The sequence below is a fragment of the Marmota flaviventris genome, chromosome 1, assembly GCF_047511675.1.
Source record: "Marmota flaviventris isolate mMarFla1 chromosome 1, mMarFla1.hap1, whole genome shotgun sequence".
Classification (NCBI taxonomy): Eukaryota; Metazoa; Chordata; class Mammalia; order Rodentia; family Sciuridae; genus Marmota; species Marmota flaviventris.
In genome coordinates this window covers 145,433,189-145,456,867 of record NC_092498.1, presented here as the reverse complement: position 1 = coordinate 145,456,867, position 23,679 = coordinate 145,433,189, and the positions used below count along the sequence as shown (strand labels likewise).

Sequence of the window (23,679 nt, the reverse complement as noted above, 5' to 3'; positions counted from 1 at the left end):
CAACAGCGAGGCGCTAAGCAACTCAGTGAGACCTTGTTTCTAAATAAACTACAAGATAGGGCTGGGGATGTGGCACAGTGGTTGAGTGCCCCTGAATTCAATCTGTGGTACCAAAAAAATAAAATAAAGGGAATGTAACAACATATATGAAACATGGATCAATTTATCAACTAAAAGATCAGTTTGTTCATTCTATTACTTTTCCATTTCCTTTTTAAAAAATATATTTCCAAAGATAGACAGTGGCTGCCTCTATTTTCCCCTTTATAACGACATGAAGCAAATGTCAGAGTGATCTTTAAAAAATATAAGAACCTAAATTTTATTCCTGTTAGTATTCTTTTGATTACTCACCTCAATTTGTTGGACTTGAGGCAGTCATTTTACTCTTGATTATTTATTGAGTGGGGTAAATGCCTAATTATAGAAATTCAATATTATATGTTTAGCATTAGTCTAGCATTCACTAAGGATCCAACTTTGGGGTGTTCCCGAAGGGGTTGTCCTTAGCTGTGTGACTCCTCTGCAGTCTTCCCTGGAATCACCACAGCTCCTTGACCTTCTTATCAGCCTGCACAAGCGATTTGCAGACCTGACCTGGCTCCAAAATCCGAGTCTCCCCAATCTCTGCTTCTTTCTACCTGCTGTGTGTCTCCTCCACCTGAACGCCCATCTAGCACGTAAAATCAATTTGGCTAGAAAACACTCTTCATCTTTTCCCCCATTAAACCTGTTGCAACCAGAGATTCTCTATTTTTGTTCAGAGAACAAATGTCCTGTCCTTCCTGTCATTTGCTGTGAAGCCTCAGAGCTAATTCTGTCTTTTCTGAGCTGCACAGCCAATCAACTGCTCATTTCATCACACTACTATTATGTTTCTTGCATCCAGATTCATGGACTCACGGCGAGATATCTACCTCTGCTTTCGATTTTATTGCCAATATTCTAGAATAAACTTTCTTGTTTGAGATCCCTCCCTTGACCCCCGCCCCTCCCCACTTCAGTCTCCTATTCTAACTCAGTCCTTAACAAACATCTTTTTTCCCCCAGTGCTGGTCATTGAACCCAGGGGCACTTTTCCAATGAGCTACATCCCCAACACCTTTCATTTTTTTATTTAGAGATTTCACTAAATTGCTCAGGCTAGCCTCACATTTGCAATCCTCCTGCTTCAGCTTCCAGACTTGCTGAGATTAAAGGCTTGGGCTACCACACCCAGATTAGCCATCACCATTTCTTGGCTGGACTTTTACAGTAGCTTCTTTCAGGTCTCCTTGGGGCTTTTTGTTTGTTTGTTTTTATTTGGTTTTAACTTTTTTAACTGGTCCATAAAAACAAAAATTATATATATATGGAGTATCCTGAAGATATAAACCTCTCTACAAACATTTATCATTTATTTTTTTTTAAGAGAGAGAGAGAGAGAGAATTTCAATATTTATTTTTCAGTTTTTGGCGGACACAACATCTTTGTTTGTATGTGGTGCTGAGGATTGAACCCGGGCCGCACGCATGCCAGGCGAGCGCGCTACCGCTTGAGCCACATCCTCAGCCCCCATTTATCATTTCTTTACAGTGAAAATGCTTAAAATCATTCTTCTCACTTTTTGAAATATACAGTATGTTTTCATTATCCATAGTCACATTCTATGCAATCACACGCTAGAACTTCTTGTTCCCATCTCACTGTACTTAGTGTCCATTGATGATCCTCTCCCCTACTCTCCCCAGCCTCTTTACTCTAAACTTCTTTGAGATCAACTTTTATAGATTGTAGATATGAGTGAGATCATCTGGTGCTTGTCTTTCTGTGCTTAGCTTACTTCACTTAATGTAATGATCTTCGGTCCCATCTGTGTTGCTACAAATGACAGGATTTTATCCTTTTTATAGATGAATAGTATTTCGTTACATATATGTACCACATTCTCCTTATTTATCAATTGATACGCACTTAGGTTGCTTCCATTTCTTGGCCATTGTGAATAGTGCTTCAAGAAACATGGGTGGGCTAATGTCTCTTCAACATACTGGTTTCACTTCCTGTGGATACATACTCAGTAGTGGGATTGTTGGATCATATGGTAGTTCTATTGTAAATTTTTTGAGGAACCTCCATATTGTTTTCCATAACGACTGTACTAATTTGAATCTCACCAACAAGAGTTCCCTTTTCATCCTCTTGTTACTTTTTATGTTTCTTAGAATATCATTCTTGGGCTGGGTTGTGGCTCAGTGGGAAAGTGCTTGCCTAGCATGTGTGAGGTAGTGGGTTCGAATTTCAGCATCACATATAAATAAATAAAATAAAGGTCCACCAACAACTAAAAAATAATAATAAGTCATTTAAAAAAAGAATACCGGAGGCTGAGTTTGGCCAGCCTCAGCAAGTTAGGGAGGCCCTAAGCAACTTAGTGAGATCCTGTCTCAAAAAAAGGACTGGGAATATGGCTCAGTGGTAAAGCACCCCTGTGTTCAATCCTCAGTACCTTAGTAAATAAGAAGGTATAAGGTAGCCTCTTTCTGAGATTAAAGAAAAATCACATTAAGGCATAAAAATTCTTCAAAATTACAAAAGTATAATTTATATAGAATTAAGTTGTTACAATTGAACTATTACTTGATATATAATCACCCATACTTACAAAACAGATGTGACAGGCACAGTAGTCTCTTATAATTTTTAGAAAATAAATTTTTGAGCCAGACATGGGGATGCATACCTGTAATCACAACAACTTGAAAGGCTGAGGCAGGAGGATTGCAAATTCAAGAAGAGCCTCAGCAACTTAGCAAGACCCTAAGTAACAAAAAAAAAAAAAAAAAAAAAAACATTCATGCTGCAGTGAGTTGATATCTCATTATGGTTTTGATCTGCCTTTCCCTGATGAATAGTGATGTTAATTTTTTTCATGTACTGGTTTGTCATTTATATGTCTTCTTTTGAGAAGTGTCTATTTAGGTTTATTGCCCATTTTTTAATAGAGTTATTTTAGTTTTTGCTATGGAGGTTTTTTTGTTTGTTTTTTAGTTCCTCCTGTATCCTGGATGTTGACCACTTTGTCAGCTGTAGAGTTCACAAATGTTCTCTCCCTTCTGAAGGTTGTTTCTTTACTCTGTAGATTGTTTCCATTGCTGTCGCAGAAGCTTTTTACTTTGATCTAATCTGATTTGTCTCTCTTTGCTTCTGTTTCATGTGCCTTCGGGATCTTGCCCCCAAGTTTCTTGCCCCTTCTCTGTACTGAAGTGAACCCCTGTGTTTTCTTCTAGTATTTTCATGGTTTCAGGTCTTACATTTAAGTCTCTTAATTCATTTTGAGTTAATTTTTGTAACTGTGAGAGATCAAGGTCCAATTTCATTCTTCTGCATATGAATATAGATTTTTCTTTCTTTTTAGATTTCTCTCTTTTTTTTTTTTGACCTTTCTCCTATACAATCTATTTTCCACAGAGCAGTCCAGATGACTTTTAAATATAGGTCACTTCCTTACCAAATGGCCTCAGTGGCTTCTCATCTCACTTACTTAAAAAAAAAAAAAAATCCAAAGTTTTTTTTATATATTGACAAATTATAAGGTATACAAGTGATATTTTATAAGGGTACAATTTGGAATGATTAAATTAAGAAAATTAACATAAATCTCACATTTTATTTATTCTTCCTGTCCAACTGAAACTATCTTTATTTTTGTTGTTGTTTTGTTGTTTTGTTTTTTTGTTTTTATATCAGGGATTGAATTCAGTGGCGCTTAACCTGTGAGCCACATCCCCAGCCCTTTTTTTTTAAGAGACAACAGGGTCTCACCAAGTTGCTTAGGGCCTTGCTAAGTTGCTGAGGCTGGCTTTGAACCTGCGATCTTCCTGCCCTTGCGACTGAGATTACAGGTGTGCACCACCATGTCTGGCTAAAACTGTCTTTTTTACCCAGCATCTCCCCATTCTCCTAACGTCAGGGTCTCTGGTAATCATCGTTCTATTTGGCTTCTGTGAGTTCAAAGTTGCTTTAGAGTCCATGCGTAAGTACAGTATTTCTCTCCCTGTGCCTGGATTTTAAATCTGTCTTAATTTTGTCGGGGGAGGCCTTAGCCCCTCTGCTGCATTGTCACATCACCGTTGCTCACTGTGCTCTGCCCACCTTTGCCTGTTGGTTGTCCGGGCTTACCCCAAACAATCTTGCCCTCCCCTCTGCCTGGAGCACCCTTTCCTGCTGTGGATCTTCAGAGCTTACTCCTGCTTTTTTCATCTTCACATCTGTTTCCTTATCTGCCAGAACCGGTCTGTCAATTGACCCTGTTTCATTTAAGTTTTTCTTCTTAATATTTGTTAGTAAATGCCATATCCGTATGTGTCTTCCTCCAGTAGAATATAAGCGCAGGAAGAACGTAAAGCCTTGTTCAGTGCTGGACACATACTAGGTACTTAATATATATTTGCTGGGGCTGGGGCTGGGGCTCATTGGTGGAGTGCTTGCCTCACATGTGTGAGGCACTGGGTTCAATTCTCAGCACCTCATATAAATAAATGAATAAAATAATTCCATCAACAACTAAAAAAGTTTTTTTGAAATATATATTTGATGAATGAATGAATGTGTAAATAAATTAATAAAGCAATTAACCAAAAGAAAATTTAAGAAAAATGTTAGGGATCTTTAAAATTTTTTCAATATAGGATATAAATGAATATTAAACAAATTTGAGAAACCTTAAGAGTCAATTATTATTAGTGTGTATTATAATTATTCAGTTTTCATATCATATTCTTGATATATATGAATATAGTCTATAATAAAGACTTCAGAAGTTGGTCAAATCTGTTAGAATAACTTGGAATTTTTATAGACAGATGATCACCATTTTTGTACTGGTCTTGATTTTAAGACCCACGTAAAGTATCTTTTTTTATGAAATAAATGTATAGCTGATCTCAAGTTGCTGGCCTCATGTCAAAGTAGTAGACAGAACAAAATAGAGATATTGAGTATTAAATTTAAAGAACCCAACGGAGCCTTTCCTTTCCCATCTGTCTCTTTTTTTTTTAAGAGAGAAAAGTATTACTTAGTAATAAACCAAAACAATTGATACGTTTACTTTTTAGCATACATAGATAAATCCATAAGGACTGTCTAGAAGAATCTTCAGGTGACCTGGGAGTGGCCTAAAGATTATCATTATTATGAACATCAATAAACCTGGCCACTTCTGCATTATCCGACAAGTAGAACTTAGATGACCGAAAGGTCCCTTTCCAGCCATCAAATGCCATGATCTCTGTACATGATGGGCTGTCTGATCATAGTGCATAAAAGCAACTGTCATGTAATTTTATTTTCACTGTGAAAGTACCATAAAAGCAGTTTCCTGACCTCATAATAATAGTTAAATATTGGTGGCAGACTCAAGCAACAACTACCAAAAATAAGTTTTCTTTTAGTTTCTTTGAAGATAATTCTTTTCAAGTCTGTATGGAGGGTTGCATGGTAGGAATAGAGGGTTGAGGAAAACCAGCATTGTGCTAGTCCTTACTGTGTGGCTTTGGAAAAGTCATGCCACCTATTTATAGTTCACTTTTTATTCCTATAAAATGGAAGATTTTTTTTAACCTGGTCTAGTCTATTCTCTGTGAGAAAGATAATTAATAAAATAAGTTATTTACAGAGATACATTTACTGTGAAGCATAAGATCTAGGATCCCTTATTTGCCCCAGACCCTTCAAAGACCCTGCCTTACACATGCTGTGCAAGCACTCCAGCACTGAGCTACATCCCCAGGCTTCTTGTTGTTGTTTTGTTTTGAGACAAGGTCTTGGTAAGTTGCTGAGGCTGGCCTCAAGCTTTTGATTTTCCTTCCTCAACCTCCCAGATCTCCGGAATTTCAGGTGTATACCACTGCACCTGGCTTATATTCCTCTTCCTTAAAGAGGTCTCCAGTCCTAAAAAGAACTGAATCCATCACTATGTATTTAAGTTATGAGATCCTTGGTAAGAATGGTGACACAGAAATCCAATCTTACATTAAATTATAATTTTCTTGATTATTCTCCAAAACATAGCAATTGTTTGGTGTTCTAAAGACTGACTTGGGCAATATGGTTCAGGGCAAAGCCTTCAGGACTAGGAAATCAGAAGTCTTGGGTTTGAATTTGAAGTAACATTGCACATAAGTAGTGCTTAGCGTTCCTGAGATTCAAAGGCACCAAAAACATACATTGGAGAAAAGATAGCCTCTTCAACAAATGGTGCTATGAAAACTGGAAATTCATATGCAGCAAAATGAAATTAAGCCTCTATCTCTCACCATGCACAAAACTCAACTCAATGTGGATCAAGGACCGAGGAATTAGACCAGAGACCCTGCACCTAATAGAAGAAAAAGTAGGCCCAAATATTCATCATGTCGGATTAGGCCCCACTTCCTCAACAAGACTCCTATAATGCAAGAAATAAAATCAAACATTAATAAATGGGATGGATTCAAACTGAAAAGCTTCTCAGCAAAAGAAACAATCAGTGAGGTAAAGAAAGAGCCTACAGAATGGGACCAAATTTTTACCCCATGCACATCAGATAGGGCACTAATCTCTAGGCTTAACACCAAAATAAATAAATAAATAACCCAATCAATAAATGGGCTAAGGAACTGAACAGAAACTTCTCAGAAGATGATATAAAATTGATCAACAAATATATGAAAAAAAAATGTTCAATATCTCTAGCAATTAGAGAAATGCAAATCAAAACTAAGGTTTCATCTCACTCCAGTCAGAATGCAGCTATTAAGAATACAAACAACAATAAATGTTGGCGAGGATGTGGGGAAAACGGCACACTCATATATTGCTGGTGGGATTGCAAATTGGTGCAACCAATATGGAAAGCAGTTTGGAGATTCCTGGAAAACTTGGATTGGTACCACCATTTGACCCAGCTATCCCACTCCTCAGTTTATACCCAATGGACTTAAAAACAGCATACTATAGTGTCGCAGCCACAACAATGTTTATAGCAACACATTTCACAATAGCTAAACTGTGGAACCAACCTAGATGCCCTTCAATAAATGAATGGATAAAGAAACTGTGGTATATATATACACAAAGGGATATTTCTCAGCATTAAAAGAGAATAAAATCATGGCATTTGCAGATAAATGGATGAAGTTGGAGAATATCATGTTAGGTGAAGTAAGCCAATTCTCAAAAACCAAGGGATGAGTGTTTTCTCTGATATGTGGATGTTGATCCATAATGGGGTGAAGGGGAGCATGGGAGGAATGTAGGAACTTTGGATAGGGCAAAGGAGAGGGAGGGGAAGAGAGGGGTCATGGGGGTAGGAAAGATGGTAGAATGAGATGGACATCATTACCCTAAGTACACGTATGAAGACACGAATGGTGTGACTGTACTTTGTGTACAACCAGAGACATGAAAAATTGTGCTCTATGTGTGTCTATGAATCAAAATGCATTCTGTTGTCATGTAAGACAAATTAGAATAAATAAATAAATTTAAAATAAAAAATAATGAAAAAAAAGTTGAAATGGCTAATCTTTAAAATTTTTTTCCAATATGAAACATTCTAATACTTATTGCCTTTTTTTTGAGGTTTTTTTTTTTTATTGGTTGTTCAAAACATTACAAAGCTCTTGACATGTCATATTTCATACATTAGATTCAAATGGGTTATGAACTCCCATTTTTACCCCAAATACAGATTGCAGAATCACATCGGTTACACATCCACATTTTTACATAATGCCATATTAGTGACTGTTGTATTCTACTACCTTTCCTATCCTCTACTATCCCCCCTCCCCTCCCCTCCCATCTTCTCTCTCTACCCCGTCTACTGTAATTCATTTCTCTCCTTGTTTTTTTTTCCCATTCCCCTCACAACCTCTTATATGTAATTTTGTATAACAATGAGGGTCTCCTTCCATTTCCATGCAATTTCCCTTTTCTCTCCCTTTCCCTCCCACCTCATGTCTCTGTTTAATGTTAATCTTTTCCTCCTGCTCTTCCTCCCTGCTCTGTTCTTTGTTGTTCTCATTATATCAAAGAAGACATTTGGCATTTGTTTTTTAGGGATTGGCTAGCTTCACTTAGCATAATCTGCTCTAATGCCATCCATTTCCCTGCAAATTCCATGATTTTGTCATTTTTTAGTTCTGCGTAATACTCCATTGTGTATAAATGCCACATTTTTTTTTTTATCCATTCATCTATTGAAGGGCATCTGGGTTGGTTCCACAGTCTAGCTATTGTGAATTGTGCTGCTATGAACATCGATGTGGCAGTATCCCTGTAGTACACCCTTTTAAGGTCTTCAGGGAATAGTCTGAGAAGGGCAATAGCTGGGTCAAATGGTGGTTCCATTCCCAGCTTTCCCAGGAATCTCCATACTGCTTTCCAAATTGGCCGCACCAATTTGCAGTCCCACCAGCAATGTACAAGAGTACCCTTACTTATTGCCTTTTTAATGTTAAAATATTCTGGGGTACTCAAATTAGTTGGCTCCTGGTTTATTGTTGAAAAGGTGTTACTGAAACATTTGAAAGGCAACTAAGATCCTCTGTGAATCATCTTTCACGAAAGCCTCTAGGAAACGGGAAATTATGAAAAAAAATGTATATTTCTACTCTCTACCAAGTGTTCTCTCTTAAATTGTTATAATATCTGTGAAAAAATAATTTATTTGATTACCATTGTTTGCAGGTTTCCATTTCTTAGAAAAATGAGTGAACAACACTATTTTAGTTGCTTGTCTCTGAAATCTACTCTAAGCTAGCTGGATTGTCCTGTTGGCCCAGTGGCCCAAGACCCTGATGGTCTACATTCTTGGCACAGTTCTCAGTTATCACTGTAAATGTAACCCTTGAAGTTCCAAGAGGTCAAGTAAGTGGGAAAAAATGATTTCTGTATATATCATTTTAGTCAATTTTTAAAATGCTATCCTCTTGGAAGGAAAAATATGTCTTGTTTATGTTTGGGGAGGAAAAAGAATTCAAATTATCATTTTTAATTCCAAGAATGGAATGGAAAGAAAAGGCGATTTCAACAGATTTTTGTGGAGTATATGCTATATACAGATGCTATAGGTGGGCTGGGGTTGTGGCTCAGTGGCAGAGCACTTGCCTAGCACATGTGAGGCAGTTTATTAAATAAATAAAATAAAGGTCCATCAACAACTAAAAATATGTATATATATTAAAAAAAAAAAAAAGATGCTTTAGGTCCTAGCAGATTCACTTGTAGGTTATATATGCTCTAGAGAAATGAAAACATGTCCACATAAAAACTTGTACACAAATGATTATGTCAGCATTATCCATGATAATCAAAAAGTGGACAGGGCTGGGGAGTTGTGGCTCAATGGTAGAGCGCTTGCCTCACATGTGTGAGGCACTGGGTTAAATTCTCAGTACCACATATAAATAAATGAATAAAATAAAGGTTCGTCAACAAGAAAAAAATATATTTTAAAAAAAGTGGAAAGAGTCCAGATGTCCATCAACTGATGCATAGGTAAGAAAAATATGGTGTCTTCATATAATGGAATATAATTTGGCAATAACTGGAGTGAAATACTGAGCCAGGCAGTACACTAAGTGTTAAAAACATTACGCTAAGTGAAAGAAGCCAGCCTTAAATGACCACATCCTATTATTCTGTTCTTATGAAATATCCAGAGGAGGAAGATCTTACAGAGATAGAAAGCAGATTAGTGTTTGCTTAAGCTGGAGGTAGGAAGATGATGGCTAAAGGGTACAGGGGTTTTTGTTTGTTTGATAATGTAAATGTTCTAAAAGTAACTGTGGTGTTATCTGTAAATATACTAAAAACCATTGAGTTGTTCACTTCCAATGGACAAATTATATATTTGAATTATATCTCATGAAAGCAGAGATTTTTTTTAAAAGAAAACTTGAAGATGCAGGGATAGATCCAAATAGACATTCCCCTACTCTGAAGAGGTACTTGACATCCATCAGAGCATTGATACCTGTGAATTTAAAACTGAAGGATACAAGAATAGAGAAAATGATAGGTTTTATAGGAAAAGATGACATTTAGCTGGACTGTGAGTGTGGGTGGTATTGGGACAGTACAGACAGGGGAACTAGCACAAAGAAATTAAGTATGAAAAGCATGAAGGGGTATGTGATGGAATAGTAATTCATTTTTTCCCCAATTACTGAGTTTTAGAATTTAAGTTAGAGTAAAAGTTATACTGTAGGAAGGATTCTGCATTCTTTGTACTTTGAAGGATTTTAAGCAGAAATGTGATATTGTCTGAACTGTGTGCTTTAGGAAGACGATTAAGGTAATACTGTTTTGAAGATGAATTGCAGAAAAGATAGAATCGAGGGTGAAAGAGCAGCAAGCCGAGGAGAGAAAACTAATGCCACAGAATGGAGAGTTAAAAACGTGTGGGGAGAAATATTTGAAGCAGAATTGAGGATTAATTGAGTGTAAGGGACAAGGGAAAAGAAGAGTCGAAGTTAATGTGAGGAGTTTGTGAGCCATTTAGGGGAGAAGCCAAATAGATGTTTTAAAACATGGGACTGAGGCTTACAATAGGGGTCGGGATCACCAGTGACACAGTGTCATTCAATACCATTAAATGGACAGAAGTGAAGATAGCAGCTTGCACTTATGCAGAGAACTTGGCTGATCCTTGGAGGAACACACCATTGAGGTCATCAGAGAGAAGCCAAGGAACTTAGCAGAAATAGTTCATGGGTCAGTTTCTTGGGATGCTGGAGACATTTTTGGAGTAAGAAGGAAGGTATTGAAATGGAAGGAAACAGAAAGGACCCTTTAGGTTTAATGCATCAAACTCGGGAATACAAGCTTTAGCCCCTTAGCAATGCAGTGTCCTAAAAATAAGAAAAGGTAAAATGGAGAAGTTTAATTCCTAGAAATCCAAGGGAGTTCATTTTAAGACATTTATAGAGATGTGCAGCCAAAGATGCAGAGAGGATGCATTTTTTAAAAATTGTGTAAAAATGAATAAGCATTTAAAGAGAAGGTAAATAGTAAGCCCACATGGCCAGTAGCATGAGAATGCTATTTCCTAGGAGCAAACATCTCTTGCATTTGAAACTGGGCATGAGGATGGTGACATATGCCTTATTTAAAACTATTTTCTTAGGAACATAGTATCTAGTGTTGTATAGGGTCATAAGGAACATTTTAATTCATTGAAGGTGTAGTCAGACTAGAAGAGCAAGGTAGACATGTAAACATTCCAACAATTGATTGGTGTTTTAGTCAGTTTTTTTGCTGCTATGACTAAAAGAACAAGTAGAGGAAGAAAGGTTTATTTGGGGGCTCACAGTTTCAGACATATCAATCCATAGACAGCAGGCTCCATTCCTTGGGGCATCATGGCAGAAGAGCATGGCAGAGGGAATCAGCTCACATGGTGATCAGAAAGCAGAGAGAAGACGACTTCACACTCCAGATACAAGTATATACCCCAAAGCCACACCGACAATGCCCCACTTCCTCCAGCCACACCCTACCTGCCTCCAGCCACCACTCAGTTAATCCCATCAGGGACTAATTTGCTGTTTAGTTTAAGGCTCTTACAACCTGATCATTTCTCCTCCAAACCTTCTTGCATTGTCTCACACAGAAGCTTTCAGGGGACACTTCACATCTAAGCCAAACCCTGTGGATAGGTAAAATGTAATGATACAGAATGTAGGCAAGTTTTAGCTGCCAGATGCTCTAAAGCCTTCCACAGCCACAGAGGGAATAACAAAAATAATCAAAAAAGTACAGTTTGTAAATGTAAGCATGAGAGGAGATTTGGGATATCCTCAGCAAGAAAAACTTGAAAATGGAAATACTGTTTTTACAATTTTTTTTTCTGTAAGACCATCTCCAAAGCTAGCCAAACACCTAAAAATTATTCTAATAAATACAAGTTCTAAATTGTTATATTCATTGACCCAATAACTATTTCAATAAATCTGTTTGAAAGAAAGCCCCCCAAACACAGATAAGTAAGATACACAAAGATCTTCAAAATGCTTTATTAAATAATGCAATAACAAAACAAAGGGTTGACTACATCCTTGGTTTCCAGTTGTGGAGAAACAGTTGTGAATTAATTGTGACTCTTCCATTGGGAAGTCATTAAATGATCTTTGTGGACAGTGTTGGGTGATATGGCAACATGCTCATAATACCGAATTAGATTAAAGAGGTAGGTTATGAAATTACATGTAGAGCTCAGTTGTATAATGAAAGAAATGATGACAGGAAGAAATAAATATCCACATGGAGACAAGTATGCGCATTGTTACAGGGTTTTTAAAAAATAGTATATATGAATGTATACACACACACACACGTGTGTGTGTTTATGTGTGTGTGTGTGTGTGTGAGTGTGTGTGTATTAGATTTTCTACATTGGTCATGTGCTTCTTTAATAGACAATTGAGAAATAATCATTACTTCCAAAATGGGGGAAATGGTTATGGGAGAGCCTCAGAAAGGGATGAATCAGTGCACATCATCAGCCTTTTAGAGAAGCTATTGAAAATATAAGCCTTACTGACAGGATCCGCAGCATTGCCGTGTGCTGTCACATTAGTGCTGGCTGCTGTTAGCTTTTATTGAGTTGCCCTGGATGCAGATAAACCAGAAGACGCCTCAGTAAAGATTCTGAAATCTACTGACACATTTGTTTCCTAAGTACTGCCTGTGGAAGAGTATCCTGTGTCTTTGTTGTAAAAGTCATAGCTTTTACGTTTGTCATCCATGGGTGAAGATACAATTTTAACTTTGTAATATTGCATTTGTATTTAAAACTACCATATTAGCAATTATCGCTGCTGCTTCCTTCTTTCTCCTCCTCCTCTCCACCCTCCCCCTTCTTCTTCTTCTTCTTTTTTTTTTTTTTTTCCTTTAAAGAGATGAGGTTTCACAGTGTTGTCCAAACTGAACTCAAACCTGGGATCAAGAGATCCTCCTGCCTCAGCCTCCCAAGAAACAGGGACTAAAGACATGTGCCAACGTGCCCACCTTAATTATTGATTCTTTAATTTTGTTCCGATAATTACATATATTTATTCTTTTTTTTTCCCTCATAGGTACACCATAAGTACAAAATACTAAAGTTATAAAAGAGAAAAAGAAGATTGCTGCTAACATGAATCTGAGCAATACAGCGCATTTTGTGCCACATACAAAAAGGTACTGTCCGTAGATTTATGACTTAGCTTTCTCCTAAAAACTGGGAGTGGATTGTGTTTTCTGGCTTTTCTATGATGAATTTCTTTTATTAACTTTGTAAGAAAAATGTGAGGTGAAGTAAGAATATAAATCGACATAACATTCTTTTTTAACAATGTTTGTTTTATATTATTTCCATATCAATTTTTCATTCTTTTCAGTCACAACTTACAAAATGGGAAATTACTTAGTTAAAAGAAATGGTCTTACTTAAAGTTTCTTGATTTCTGTTATCAAGAAATGTTCTCTAGAAATATGTATGTGTGTGTCCATTTTTTGTTGATATTGTTTTATATAAATGGTGTTTATATTTGTCAGCTTTCCGTTACTATAGTGAAATACTTGATATAATCAACTTATAAAGAGAAAAGTTTTCTTTTGTCTCACAGTTATGGAGGCTTCAGTCCATGCTGTCTTAGTCCCCTTGCTTTGGGTGCGTGGCAAGGCAGCACATCAGGCGGAAGCTCGTGGTAGTGCACACCTACTTACTTCATCACCAGAAAACAAGAGAGTAAATGAGGAAGAGGGGTATGGTCCCATAGTCCCCTTCAAGGGCACTCCCCCAGTGAGTTAAAGACCCCCCACTAGGCCCCACCTCTTAAAGATCCCCCCCCAGTAGTACCATGATGGGGAACAAGCTTTTGACTCATGGGCCTTTGGGGACATTCAGAACATAGCGGTTTCATATCACTTTTCCTCTAATTACAGAAGTAATAGGGCTTTCAAAATTTTTTTTAATACAGATAAGCAAAAAAAGAATTAAAAATTTACTAAAACCCCAAATGCTTACTTCAGATAAAACACAGGTGGCTAAGAAATCGAGACGTGTAGGTTAAAGAAGCCACATGTCCCATCTCCACTGTCACAGCCTTTCTGTGTACCACCTGCTTACACCCCATCTCTTTTGCTAAACAAAACAAACAAACAAACAAAAAACTGCCTTGTACGAATTCCCAAAAGGGCACTCCTGAGCCGAAGGACTTGCCCATACTATACTTTCAGCAATGTGTTAAAGTGACTGTTTCCTTATGTTCTTGCCAAAACATTTATTCTTTTTTTTTTCCTATTATTTTGCCAATTTGGTAGGTGAAATAAGATGTCTTATTATTTTAACTTTTACTTGTTTGATTACTAGTGAAGTTACATGTATTACATATCATTAGTGACCACAGCTATTTTTTCTTTAATTTCCTGTTTAAATCTTTTGAGTTTGTTGATGTGTATGTGTGTGCTCACCTCTCAGGTGTTAAGAATAACTTTTAACTGGCACATAGTTTTCAGGAATTCCTCCCACTTTATTTGCATATACACACACATATATAATTCTATATGAAAGTGTTATCAGGATGAAAATAATAAACACATTCATCACTTAAAAGCTTCTTCTTGCCTCTTTTAATCTCTCCTTCCCAGCTCTTCTCAAACCCACCCTGTCCCTAGGCAATCACTATGTGGTTTCTGTCACTATAGTATTTCCTATAAATGATATCATAAAATATATACTTGATTTTGTATGACTTCTTTCACTCAGCATAATTATTTTGAGACCCACCCATGCTGCAGCATGTATTAATAGTTCATTTTATTGCCGAATTACATTCCATTGTCTTCATATACCATAGATTGTTTATATATTCATTTGTTGATAGACATTTGGGCTGTTTCTGGTTTCAGCATTAAAAATAATGCTGCTGTGAACATTTATGTACAGGACTTTATAAAGATATATGCTCTTATTTTTCTTGGGTAAATCCCTAAAAGTGGAAGGGCTATATCATATGATAGGTGCATGATTAACTTTTTAAGATACTAGCAAACTGTTTTTCCAGTGTTTGTACTGTTTTACATTCCCACTGGCAGTGTGTGAGAGATCCAGTTACTTCACATCCCTGCCAACACCTGGTGTGGTCAGTTCTTTTAATATTAGCCATTCTAATAGGTATGTAGTAGTATCTCATTTTAATTTTAATTTGCATCTCCTAAGGAGTGATGATGATAAGTACCTTTCTCTTGCCATTCACTTATCTTCCTTGGTGAAGTACTTATTCAAATATGTTGCCCAGTTTAAAATGGGCTATTTTCTTACTATTGAGTTTTGAGGTTTCTTTATATTTTTAAGCCCTTTATGAGATATGTTTTGCAAACATTTTTTCCCAGTATGTTGCTTGTCTTTTCATTAAGCATCTTTCAAAAAAACAGGCATTTTTAATTTTGATGAAGTCTAGTTTATCAGGGTTTCTTTTATGATTCCTGCTTTTGTTTTTGATGTCAAGTAACAGCCCTCACAGAAAGAGTCCTAGGAGCTATTTCTCTTTTTCTGTTTTTGGGGAGAGTCATGTAGAATTGGTGGTGTTTCTCTCTTAGATTTTGGTATCTAAGAGATAGCAAAATCACAGATGAAAGCCTGGAGTTTTCTTTGTGGGAAGATTTTAAATTACAAATTCAATTACTTTAATAGATACAGGGTCAAGCAGATTTTCTGTTTCTTCTGAGTAAACTATGGCAGTTTGTGTCTGTCTGTCTGTCCCCCCACCCTCTTTTGTATTTGTCCATTTTATCTAAGTTGTTAAATTTATTTGTATAGCATTGTTCATGGTAGTCCCTGATTACCCTTCTGGAATCTGCACCAATGTCACCTCTCTCCTTCCTGATATTGGTAATTTGCATTTTCTGATGTTTTTACTCTGATGAGTCTGGTAAGAGATTTATAAATATGATTCTTTTTCTCACTCGGCTTTGCATTCATTGATTTTTTTCCCTTTTGTATTTTTTTATTTCATTGATTTCTGCCTTAATCTTTATTATTTCCTTTCTCTGCTTACTTTGTTTAATTTGCTCTTTTTCTCAAGATTTTTTTAATAATGGAAGCTGAAGTCATTAATTTGAGACCTTTATTCTTTTCTAAGACCAGAGTTTAGTGCTATACATTTTCCTCTTAAGTTCTGTTTTATCAGCATCATACAATTTTTTATTTATTTATATTTTTGGTGGTGCTAGGGATTGAACCCAGGGCCTTGTATATGCAAGGCAAGGCTCTACCTACTGAGCTAAATCCCCAGCCCGCATCATACAAATTTTGATACAATGTACTTGCACTTTCATTCAGATCAAATTATATCCTGATTTCTATTTTGCTTTGTTTTTAGACCCATAGCTTATTTTATTTTATTTTTAATTTTTTTTAGTTGTTGATTGACCTTTATTTATTTACTTATATGTGGTGCTGAGAATCGAACCTAATGCCTCACACATACTAGGCAAGGGCTCTGCCAAATGAGCCACAACCCCAGCCCAACATAACTTATTGTAAATTGTGTTATTAATTTTGATATATCTGGGATTTTTCAGATGTCTACTTATTTATTTCTAATCTAAAATCTGCTATACTCACAGAATATATTAATATGTCTTAAATTCTTTTAATGTATTAAGTATTGTTTTGTGGCCCAGAATATGCCATTCCTTAGTAAATTTTCTGGGGCTAGGGATGTGGCTCAAGCAGTAGCACGCCCGCCTGGCATGCGTGCCGCCCGGGTTCGATCCTCAGTACCACATACAAACAAAGATGTTGTGTCTGCCGAAAACTAAAAAAATAAATATTAAAAAATTCTCTCTTTCTCTCTCTCTTTCTCTCTCTCATTAAAAAAAGAAGAAGAAGAAGCCTTAGTAAATTTTCTGTATGCCTTTGAAAAAGAAGATGTATTATGATATTGTTGGGTAGCATATCATACATATCAGGTAATCAAAATGGCTGATAGTTTTGGGGCTGGGATTGTGGCTCAGCGGTAAAGTGCTCGCTTAGAACGTGTGAGACCCTGAGTTCAATCCTCAGCACCACATAAAAATAAACAAATAAAATAAGGTATTGTGTTCAATTACAACAAAAAAAAATTATTAAAAAAGAAATGGCTGATAGTTTTGTTTCAGTCTTCTATAGCCTTACTAATTGTCTGTCTACTTCTATCAATTACTGAGAGCAGGATATTGAAATCTCCAACTGTAATAATGAATTTGTCTATTTCTCCTTGTAGTTAAAACAGTTTTTAATCACATATTTTAAAGCCCTTAGGTGCACAAACATTTAATATCATTATGTTCTATTTTAGGGAGATGGGGGGGACTGTGAATTTAAGCCAGAGGTGCTTTAACAATGAGCTACTCCCCGGGGGCCCTTTTTATTTTTTATTATGATAGTCTCACTAAGTTGCTGAGGCTGGCCTCAAACTTGGATTTTCTTGCCTCAGTCTCCTAAATCACTGGGAATATATGTGTGTGCCAGCACACCTGGCTCTTATGTCCTCTTGATGAGTCAATCCATTTATCATTATGAAATTATCTTCATTATCAATACTAATATGCTTTGAAATCTACTTTATCTGAACATCAGTTCATCCCACTCTTCTTTGATTAGTTTCTGTTTTTCTCTATCCTTTTACTTTTGGCTTATTTGTTTCTTTTTTAAGTGTGTATACTATATGTAAAAACATATGCATATATAAATACATATGTGCATATTTATACAACCAACTGATATTATGCCACTTCACTGTCATATAACAATTTCACAACACCATATTTCAATTTCTCTCCTCTCAGACTTTGTGCTAACATACAGTTACTTCTACATATGCCCTAACCTTCACACTGTTGTTATTTTTGTTTAAATATTCAATCGTATTATAAAGAAATTTAAATAATGGGAAAATCTGATATACTTAAGCAAATATTTACCACATTTATTGTGCCTTTATTGTGACTTATTCTTTTTTTTAATATTTATTTTTTAGTTGTAGTCAGACACAATACCTTTCTTTTTATTTATTTATTTTTATGTGGTGCTGAGGATCGAACCCAGGCATCCCACATGCTAGGCCAGCACTCTACCGCTGAGCCACAACCCCAGCCCACTGTGACTTCTTTTTTCAAAGATATTTTCAGTGTGTTTAGAATTCTAGTTTGGCAAGTTGTTTTTTTTTTTTTTTTTTTTTTATTTCAACACTTTAGGAATGTTGTTCCTCTGTCTTTTCATTTGTAATATTTATAACACTATCGTCATTGTTGCCCTTGTTCCTCTGTGCATAACATCTTTTTTCCCCCTCTGGCTACTTTTATGACTGTATCATAAGTTCCAAACAATTTATTATGATGTGCCTCAGTGTAATTTTCTTCATGTTTCTTGTGTGTGAGTTTCATATACATTGTGGATATAGGAGGGGTTATGATCATCCAATTTGTAAAATTTCCCGTTGTTATTTCTTCAAATAATTTTTCTCCTGGGTATGGTGGCTCACGCCTCTAATCCCAGCAGCTTGGGAGGCTGAAGCGGAAAGATCACAAGTTCAAAACCAGCCTCAGCAATTTAATGAGACCCTATCTCAAAACAAAAAATAAAAAAGTTGGGGTGTAGCTCAGTGATAAGCACCCCTGAGTTCAGACCCAAGTACGGAGGTAGACAAGTAGGTAGGTAGGTAGATTTTTTTTTTTTTTTTGCTGTCCTGACATCTCTGTCCTCGCCTTCAGGGACTCTAATGAGACATATACTAGGCTGCTTGAAGGTGGTCCACAAGTCACTGATGTTCTGATTTGTTTTTCTTTGTTTTGTTAGTACTTTTTCGCCATATATGTCATTTTGGATAGTTTCTATTACTAGGTCTTCAAGTTCACTAACCATTTTTTCTGCCAAGTCTCATCTGCTATTCATTTCATGCCGTATATTTTTCTTCTCAGACATTTTATTATAGCTTTTGCCTCTAGAGATTTGACTCTCTTTATTTCTTATATATCTCTATTTTACATGTTTAATATTTTCTCTAAATTTATATATAGAGAGAATATAGTTATAATAAATATTTTAATGTCCTCACACTGGTTTCAATTATTTTTCTCCTCATTATGAGTCATATTTTCCTACTTCCTTATTTACCTGTTTTGTTTTTGATAGTGGAGGTTTAATCCAGAGACATCTTTTTTTTTTGAGATAGGAGCTCACTCAATTGACAAGTTGCTGAGGCAGGCCTCCAACTTGCAAACCTCCCACTTTCAACTCCCAATTTACTGAGATTATGGGCCTTTGCCATTTCACCTGGTATTGCCTTGTAATTTTTTTTTAACGTTAAACATTATGAATTTCACCTTTTTGGATATTGGATATAGTTATTTGTTTTTGAGATTTATTCTGGGGTATAGTTATTTGGAAGTAATTTGGTCCTTTTAAGTTTTACTTTCAAAATTCGTTTGACATCACATGGCAGCATTGAGTCTAAGGTGAATTTTCCACTACAAAGGCAAACACAGATTCTGAGTAGAGAATTCCCCATGAACTTAGGAGATTTCGTGTTCTGGTTGGTAGAAATAAGTATGGGGCACAGTCCTAAGTGAGCTGTAGGTGCTGCTTCCCTTGTCCCCTTTCAGTTGGCATTTTCCTGGACCAGGGTACTTTCCGGGGCTGCTCTAATCAGTACTCAGCTGAAGACCAGAGAGGAACCTTCTGCATATCTCCAGCCTCTTTCTGTGCTGCTGTCTTCTGCAAACTCCAGCTACCTCGCTCACCCTGGGCCCTCATCTGTCTCTTCAACTCAGGGAGTCCCCCAGGCTCCACCTGGACTCCTTCTTTCTCTGGGATGGCCTGAAGACTCTCCGAGGGCACGAAGCTGAGGCAGTCCTGGCTCTCTCTCATCGCTGACTTCTCTTGTCAGGGATTATCGTCCTTCTTGGCTAATAGCCATTATCTTGAAATATCATCATTCATATGTTTGATCCAGTATGTAGATGATTCTTGTGCCAGATGATAAATCTGGTCTCCATTAATCCATCTTGGCCAGAAGCAGAAGTCCCTTTGTTATAGTTTTTAAAAGAAGTTATTAGTTTTATGTAGTCACACTTATTGATTTTAGTTTATGATTTTTTGCTGCTGGTATGTTGTTTAGTAATTAGAAATTCACTGGTAATTTTTCTAGAAGTTTTTGATGGTCTCTTTTTCACATTTAGATGTTTATTTTAGAGTATAACATACTCATCTGTTTTTCCCCAAATGATTGTCCACAGGACTTTAACTTTATTCACATCTAAGACAAAATATTCAGAAGTTTAAAATGCCCTTCAGTGATTGAAAAAAAAAATAGTTCTCATAAACTTAGTTCGTAGCTCTTTCTGCTTTTCTTAAAGGCAATCTCATAATTTGCCTTTTGGATATGGGCTCCAAAAAGGCCCCTCATTGATTTCATCCATTGTTTCTCTTTTCTCTTCTCAAACAGTGAACACAAGCACTTTTGGAGTTTTCATTTGGAGCTTTTAGATTTAACATTCTTTTCCAACAGAGTTGAGGTCCTGACTTTATGCTTGATTCTTGTTGTGTCAGGGACTGGCTGGACAACCGTCCAGGGTGACAGGTGCAGTGCTGGCCAGGGGAATCCTTGTTCCTATTTAAAGCCTCAGTGGCACCCTGTCACCCCAGGAGAAAGTCCAAATTTCTTAATATGCTTTGAAAGGCCTTTTGTGGTCTTTCTTGGCTTCACTCCAGCTTCACGCTCTCTCCTTCCAGCTCTCCCATCATCCCTATGAATGCACTGTATTTATTTTCCCTAAAAAGGCAGGCTTTCCAGTTCTGAGTAAAAAACAGGCTGGGTTAGCCTGTTGTATTCTTATATTTAAAAATATTTGCTTTTTCCTCATAATGTCAATCTATTATAACTATTTTGGTGCTGTTTTAGTTTAATATCTGTTACCCCTTTGACACTAAGCCCATAGGAGAGGGACCTCATCCCGACCCAGTAAGATGTCTGACAAACAGCAAGCTCTGGGGAAGTCCTTATTGAATGAAAGAGTAAGTGGACTAGGTGGCTGTGTAGCAGGCTGTTGACCTACACCTGCTAATGACTTAACATATGAAGTAATGTTCATTGTCACTTAAGGTTGCTATGCTACAAGAGAAAAATACCTCTGGGCACTGTCAGTTTTGCTTCTTTAATTAATGACCTTTTTCTCTTCTAGAGTGAAACCCATTGACTCATGTTTTGAAAAAAATAGTTTTATTGGCCAGTAGCCGGATTTGCAGCTTAGTTAGCGAGTGGGTCAAGGAAGAGACAAACTATGCTGTTGATAGGTTCAGACATTGAAATAAAAGGCTATCTGTATGTGGGAGGGAGAGGCTGTTTACAATAAAAAATATAAATGAAAACTCACATTTCAGTATTTTTTCAAAAAAAAAAGAGAAAGTAAAGGATCTACAACAAATAAATATGTGACTATTAATGAAAAGAAACTCAAAGCATTTTATAAAGCAGTGGAACAACTTGCTTCTTGAAGTGGACATTTAGCATAGTCTCCACATTCCTTGGCATTTCTTCCAATGGCTAATAAAGAGTTGTCTAGTTCCTCATACTGAGGTATGGAGATATCATATGTCAGTCAAGAACATGGGCTTTGCTGGATTCAGATCACAGTGGTGAGAAGCACTGGCTTCTGACCATAAGGAAGTAGTTTCACTTCTTAAAGTCTTAGTTTGTTCTATAAAATTAAAATAAAGTCATTACCTTATAAAGATGTTGTAAAGATTAAAGGAGATAATATATGTAAGCTGTTCAGTGTTGTCTGACAACCTAGTACTTAATAAATGTTAGCTGTTATTATTAAAATATTAATTTCATCAAACCGCTTTTTGGGGTACCAAGAATTGAACTTAGGGGCACTCAACCACTGAGCCACATCCCCAGCCCTATTTTGTATTTTGTATTTAGAGACAGGGTCTCACTGAGTTGCTTAGAGTCTCAATTTTGCTGAGGCTGGCTTTGAACCCATGATCCTCCTGCTCAGCCTCCCGAGCTGCTGGGATTACAAGGGTGTGCCACCTCACCTGGCAATTGAATGGTTTTAATGAAGTCACACTTATGCAATCATTGCCTCAATTTGAGGACATTTTTAACCTCCTAAAAAGTCCATACCCTTTAGTTGTCACTTTTCAAACCCCCATTCCTAGATCACCAATAATCTGTTTTGTGTCTCTATAGAATTGACTCTTCTGGAAACTTTTAAAATATATATTAATGGGGTTGGGGTTATGGCTCAATGGTAGAGCACTTGCCTAGCATGCATGAGGCACTGGGATCAATGATCAGCACCACATATAATTAAATAAAATAAAGATCCATTGACAAGTAAAAAAATTATATATATATATATATATATATATATATATATATATATATATATGTATATATATTAATGGAGTCATACAATACATAGTCTCTTATGATTGCCCTTTTGCATAATGTTTATAGGCTTCATTTATGTTATTTATCAATAGTTCATCCTTGTTTTTTAAATTTTTTTTTTTAGTTTTATTTTTTTTTATTGTTGGTTGTTCAAAACATTATATAGTTCTTGATATATCATCTTTCACACTTTGCTTCAAGTGGGTTATGAACTCCCATTTTTAGCCCATATACAGATTGCAGAATCACATCAATTACACATCCATTGATTTACATATTGCCATACTAGTGACTGTCGTGTTCTGCTACCTTTCCTATCCTCTACTATCCCCCCTCCCCTCCCCTCCCCTCCCCTCTTCTCTCTCTACCCCCTCTACTGACCTTCATTTCTCCCCCTTGTATTATTTTTCCCTTTCCCCTCATTTCCTCTTGTATGTTCTTTTGTATAACCCTGAGGGTCTCCTTCCATTTCCATGCAATTTCCCTTTTCTCTCCCTTTCCCTCCCACCTCTCATCTCTGTTTAATGTTAATCTTCTTCTCATGCTCTTCGTCCCTACTCTGTTCTTAGTTACTCTCCTTATATCAAAGAAGACATTTGGCATTTGTTTTTTAGGGATTGGCTAGCTTCACTTAGCATAATCTGCTCTAGTGACATCCATTTCCCTGCAAATTCTATGATTTTGTCATTTTTTAATGCAGAGTAATACTCCATTGTGTATAAATGCCACTTTTTTTTAATCCATTCGTCTATTGAAAGGCATCTGGGTTGGGTCCACAGTCTTGCTATTGTGACTTGAGCTGCTATGAACATCGATGTAGCAGTGTCCCTGTAGCATGCTCTTTTTAGGTCTTTAGGGAATAGACCAAGAAGGGGAATAGCTGGGTCAAATGGTGGCTCCATTCCCAGCTTTCCAAGAAATCTCCATACTGCTTTCCAAATTGGCTGCACCAATTTGCAGTCCCACCAGCAATGTACAAGTGTACCCTTTTCCCCACATCCTCGCCAGCACTTGTTGTTGTTTGACTTCATAATGGCTGCCAATCTTACTGGAGTGAGATGGTATCTTAGGGTGGTTTTGATTTGCATTTCTCTGACTGCTAGAGATGGTGAGCATTTCTTCATGTACTTGTTGATTGATTATATGTCCTCCTCTGAGAAGTGTCTGTTCAGGTCCTTGGCCCATTTGTTGATTGGGTTGTTTGTTATCTTATTGTCTAATTTT

At 36.6% G+C, this 23,679-nt stretch overlaps 1 protein-coding gene across 4 annotated transcripts in view; it reads left to right on the top strand.

The window, feature by feature from the left end:
- Taok3 (TAO kinase 3) overlaps positions 1-23,679 on the top strand; it is a 193,484-nt gene that overhangs the window by 80,078 nt on the left and 89,727 nt on the right. For all 4 annotated transcript variants that reach the window (XM_027923219.3, XM_071617055.1, XM_027923220.3 and 1 more), the window contains one exon: positions 13,105-13,207. The gene's annotated coding sequence lies outside the window, so the exon portion shown is untranslated. The remainder of the gene's footprint in view (positions 1-13,104; positions 13,208-23,679) is intronic.